Raw genomic sequence first — 6,000 nt, 5'->3', positions numbered from 1 at the left:
GCCCGAAGGGCCGAATGGCCTACTCCTGCTCCTATTTTCTATGTTTTCAGGATAAAGGGTTGATCATTTAGGACTGAAATTAGGAGAAATTTCTTAGGGGGTTGTTAACCTTTGGAATTCTCTACCCCCATCGTTGAGTAGATTTGAGGCTGAGATAAACAGATTTTTGCTCCCTCAAGGAATCAAGGGATATGGGGAGTATGCAGGAAAGTGGAATTGAGGCAGAAAATCAGCCATAATGGTATTGAGTGGTGGAACTGGCTCGAGGGGCATATGGTCCACTCCTGCTCCTATTTCTTATGTTCTTATGTGAGGCAATCTGCTTAACCTCAGGCATTGTTAATTCTAAGACTAATTAAATCAAACCTACCGCTCCACTTAATACCACATACCCTTTAGCAGATGAATCCTAACAATGGCATTATATGTACAATCTACAAAATGCACTGCAGACTCACCAAGGTAATTTAATAGCACATCCCTCCTCCACGACCTTTACTATCGAGAAGGACAACAGTAATGACATGGGAACTCCATCATCTCTGGGAACCCCTCCAAGGCACACACCATCCTGACTTGGACAAATACTGCCACTCCTTCATCATTACGGTAAATTGGGATAAGGTGAAGAGGCCATAGATGTATTGGAATAACATGGAGTGGCCTTGGGTGTATTGGGATTAGTCAGAGAGGCCATGAGATGCATTGGGATAAGATGCACTGGCCATGGAGTGTATTGGGATAAGATCGAGAGCCACGAGGTGTATTGGGATAATATGAGGAGGCCATGAGGTTCATTGGGATAAGGTAGAATGGCCATGAGGTTCAGTGGGATAAGTCGGTGAGGCCATGAAGTCTACTGGGGTAAGACAGAGAGGCCATGAGGAACATTGGGATAAGCTGTGAAAGATCCCAAAGACCTGCCTGTTGGCAGCTGAAATAAAGCTGCCAGGTCTGGGCAGTGTGTGATGTAAACTTAAAATTAAAAGTAAGTTAGGAGATGAAGAAATTTAGAGCCCAATGCAGCAAAACCATGAGGTACAGGAGGAGGTGTAACTTGTTGGGCAATAGGAGCAGGAGAAACTAAAACATCACCAGATGGGAGGGTAGGAAATACAGGGGAGAAGCAAAAATGAATGGGATAAGTGAATGTTAATTCAAAGCATTACCAAAAATTGTGACAAGGGTAAGTAACATTCCTTGACAGAACTTGCATACCATATGTAAACATATATCTATATATATATATAGAGATAGATATAGATAGATAGTTTTGGAAAGAAAGAAAAAGAGAGAACTTGCAAATATAGAGCAGCTTTCACGACCTCAGGAAACATAACAGCCAATCTGCATACAGCAAACTCTCACAAACATCAATGTGATAATGATCAGATAATCTTTTTCGTGATTTTGGTTGAGGAATAAATATTGTCCAGAACACTAGGGAGAACTCCTTGCTGTTCTTTGAAATAGTGCCATGGGATCTTTTATACGCACCTGAGAGAGCAGTCAGGATCTTTTTTCAACATTTCAACTAAAAAATAATACCGCTGACATTTTGGTGCTCCCTCAGTGCTACAGTGAAGTGTCAGACTAGATTATGTATTCAAGTCCCTGGAGTGGAATTTGAACCCACAATCTTCCACGTAAAGGGAAGAGTGCTACCACTGAGCCATGACTGACACCTAAGTGAGAGTTAAGAGATTGACACAGCTCCAGCGACCCGGGTTCGGTTCTGGGTACTGCCTGTGCGGAGTTTGCAAGTTCTCCCTGTGACCGCGTGGGTTTCCGCCGGGTACTCCAGTTTCCTCCCACAGCCAAAGACTTGCAGGTTGATAGGTAAGTTGGCCATTGTAAATTGCCCCTAGTGTAGGTAGGTGGTAGGAGAATTGAGGGAAGGTGGGGATGTGGTAGGGAATATGGGATTAATGTAGAATTAGTATAAATGGGTGGTTCATGGTCGAAGGGCCAGTTTCAGTGCTGTATCTCTCTATGACACTATTTCTGTATATATACACATATATATAAATATAGCTTTATGTATGTAAACTGATACAAATACCTCTTGCACTTGTGAACCAGCTAAACTGATCACCTTTTCTGGCCACAAGATGGTGCTGTATTGTCTTCTCCCCAACAACAAAATGCTTCCTGAAAATGTTTGTCCTGCCATATTTTTCTGAAATTTCTCATCACAAATAATGGTTTAAACAAAATATGAATTAAAAAAATTTTTAATAATAACATGATTAAAACTGTCTGCTGAATTGTCGTTTGTGTCTTTTAATACATTTGTGGGGTCTATTATGAAAAATGAATGCACATTAGCATGTAGCATGGTGAAAGACTCTCTCTCCATGTTCTCTTTTTCCCCTCTTTCACTCTTACACCAATAGCTCTCTCTTTCTTTCATACCCTAATGTCTTTTTCTTTCTCTCTCTCTGTGGTCCCGGTCTCTTTTTCCCTCTGCTTAACATTCTCTCTGACTTTATGACTGGTAGAAAATGACAGCGCTGTTCTAGTTCAACGTCTCTCGCACACAAGGCGAGGATGATCAACATATTTAGAAAAAATATTTAGCCATTCTTTGGGCCATTCATTGGGAGCCCAGGCTACTTGTAGACCACATTGCAATACACAAAAACTAATTCCTCTTCCGCAGAATCCAGAGCAAGAGGGCATAATCTTAAAATTGAATGTAGCCTATTTAGTGTGACTGTTCCCTCTCACCCAGATGCTGACTGTTCCCTCTCTCCCAGATGCAGACTGTTCCTCCCACTCTCCCAGATGTTGACCATTCCCTCTCTCCCAGATGCTGACTGTTCCGCCTCCCTCCCAGATTCTGGCTATTCCCCCTCCCCCAGATGCTGACCGTTCCCCCTCTCTCCCAGATGTTGACCATTTGCCCTCTCTCCCAGATGCTGATTGGTCCACCGTCTCCCAGATGCTAACCGTTCCCCCCCCTCTCCCAGATGTTGACTGTTCCCGCCTGTCCCACATGCTGACTTTTCCCCCTCTCCCACATGCTGTCTGTCCCCCCTCCCAGATATTGACTGTTCCCTCTCTCCCAGATGCTGACTGTTACCCCCTCACCCAGATGTTGGCTCTTCCCCCTCTCCCTGTTGCTGACTATTCCCCCTCTGTCCCAGATGTTGTCTGTTCCCCCTCTCTCCCAGATGTTGTCTGTTCCCCCTCTCTCCCAGATGTTGACTGTTCCCTCCTGGATGCTGACTGTTCCCCCTCTCCCAGATGTTGACTGTTCCCCATCTCCCAGATGCTGTCTGTTCTCTCTCTCCCAGATGCTGACTGTTCCTCCTTTCTCCCAGATGCTGATTGTTCCCTCCCTCCCAGCTGCTGACTGTTGTAAGATGTAACCTTTTACCCTTGATTAGTTACTCTACAGTTTGAACCCGAGATTTACGAGAAATAATGAGACAAAGCTAAAAGCTCAAATTAAACACTAATGACTTTACTAGGTTCAGTAGGTTTATTAGCTAATACTACAAAACATCCGTTAGCAATACATTTGTTAGCCACAAATTCTTTCTTTTGGGCCTCCTTATCTCGAGAGACAATGGGTAAGCGCCTGGAGGTGGTCAGTGGTTTGTGAAGCAACGCCTGGAGTGGCTATAAAGGCCAATTCTGGAGTGACAGGCTCTTCCACAGGTGCTGCAGAGACATTTGTTTGTCGGGGCTGTTGCACAGTTGGCTCTCCCCTTGCGCCTCTGTCTTTTTTCCTGCCAACTACTAAGTCTCTTCGACTCGCCACAATTTAGCCCTGTCTTTATGGCTGCCCGCCAGCTCTGGCGAATGCTGGCAACTGACTCCCACGACTTGTGATCAATGTCACACGATTTCATGTCGCGTTTGCAGACGTCTTTAAAGCGGAGACATGGACGGCCGGTGGGTCTGATACCAGTGGCGAGCTCGCTGTACAATGTGTCCTTGGGGATCCTGCCATCTTCCATGTGGCTCACATGGCCAAGCCATCTCAAGCGCCACTGACTCAGTAGTGTGTATAAGCTGGGGGTGTTGGCCGCTTCAAGGACTTCTGTGTTGGAGATATAGTCCTGCCACCTGATGCCAAGTATTCTCCGAAGGCAGCGAAGATGAAATGAATTGAGACGTCGCTCTTGGCTGGCATACGTTGTCCAGGCCTTGCTGCCGTAGAGCAAGGTACTGAGGACACAGGCCTGATACACTCGGACTTTTGTGTTCCGTGTCAGTGCGCCATTTTCCCACACTCTCTTGGCCAGTCTGGACATAGCAGTGGAAGCCTTACCCATGCGCTTGTTGATTTCTGCATCTAGAGACAGGTTACTGGTGATAGTTGAGCCTAGGTAGGTGAACTCTTGAACCACTTCCAGAGCGTGGTCGCCGATATTGATGGATGGAGCATTTCTGACGTCCTGCCCCATGATGTTCGTTTTCTTGAGGCTAATGGTTAGGCCAAATTCATTGCAGGCAGACGCAAACCTGTCGATGAGACTCTGCAGGCACTCTTCAGTGTGAGATGTTAAAGCAGCATCGTCAGCAAAGAGGAGTTCTCTGATGAGGACTTTCCGTACTTTGGACTTCGCTCTTAGACGGGCAAGGTTGAACAACCTGCCCCCTGATCTTGTGTGGAGGAAAATTCCTTCTTCAGAGGATTTGAACGCATGTGAAAGCAGCAGGGAGAAGAAAATCTCAAAAAGTGTGGGTGCGAGAACACAGCCCTGTTTCACACCACTCAGGATAGGAAAGGGCTATGATGAGGAGCCACCATGTTGAATTGTGCCTTTCATATTGTCATGGAATGAGGTGATGATACTTAGTAGCTTTGGTGGACATCCGATCTTTTCTAGTAGTCTGAAGAGACCACGTCTGCTGACGAGGACAAAGGCTTTGGTGAGATCAATGAAAGCAATGTAGAGGGGCATCTGTTGTTCACGGCATTTCTCCTGTATCTGACGAAGGGAGAACAGCATGTCAATGGTCGATCTCTCTGCACGAAAGCCACACTGTGCCTCAGGGTAGACGCGCTCGGCCAGCTTCTGGAGCCTGTTCAGAGCGACTCGAGCAAAGACTTTCCCCACTATGCTGAGCAGGGAGATTCCACAGTAGTTGTTGCAGTCACCACGGTCACCTTTGTTTTTATAGAGGGTGATGATGTTGGCATCGCGCATGTCCTGGGGTACTGCTCCCTCGTCCCAGCACAGGCATAGCAGTTCATGTAGTGCTGAGAGTATAGCAGGCTTGGCACTCTTGATTATTTCAGGGGTAATGCTGTCCTTCCCAGGGGCTTTTCCGCTGGCTAGGGAATCACTGGCATCACTGAGTTCCAATTTGGTTGGCTGTATGTCCAGCTCATCCATGACTGGTAGAGGCTGGGCTGCATTGAGGGCAGTCTCAGTGACAGCATTCTCCCTGGAGTACAGTTCTAGGTAGTGCTCAACCCAGCGGTCCATCTGTTTGCGTTGGTCAGTGATTATATCCCCCAATTTAGATTTGAGGGGGGCGATCTTCTTGATGGTTGGCCCAAGAGCTCTCTTCATGCCATCATACATTCCTCTGATGTTTCCGGTGTCTGAGGCCAGCTGAATATGACTGCATAGGTGTTGCCAGTAGTCTACATTACAAGGAATCATAGAGGCTTGATCATCCAGTGAGTGGTCTCCTCCCTGCCAATCGTTCTCTTCAGTAGCTGACCAAGCCACTCGACTTAAGTACTGAATTACTCTTTGCAATGATTTTCCTACCTTTCTTTCCAAGGTGGGCAGGATGTTTCATTGACAAGATTGTACTGCCGATCAAAATCCACCTTAAGCTACAATTGTCCAATGAGGCATCTAATTCTTTCTTCAAACTTCATTATCAGAATCTGTCTTGATGATCAGCATATGTTGACATTTCCTTCAGTAATTTCATCATCTCTTGTGGATGTTACAGATACCTTCAAGATGCTTATCAGTAAATATAACAGCAACTTCTGTTCCTGGTCACACACACATTTTAAAACCA

This window comes from Heterodontus francisci, chromosome 4 (assembly GCF_036365525.1).
Source record: "Heterodontus francisci isolate sHetFra1 chromosome 4, sHetFra1.hap1, whole genome shotgun sequence".
NCBI classification, from domain to species: Eukaryota; Metazoa; Chordata; class Chondrichthyes; order Heterodontiformes; family Heterodontidae; genus Heterodontus; species Heterodontus francisci.
The sequence above is the reverse complement of the archived record's forward strand: the minus strand, read 5'-3'. Positions refer to the sequence as shown.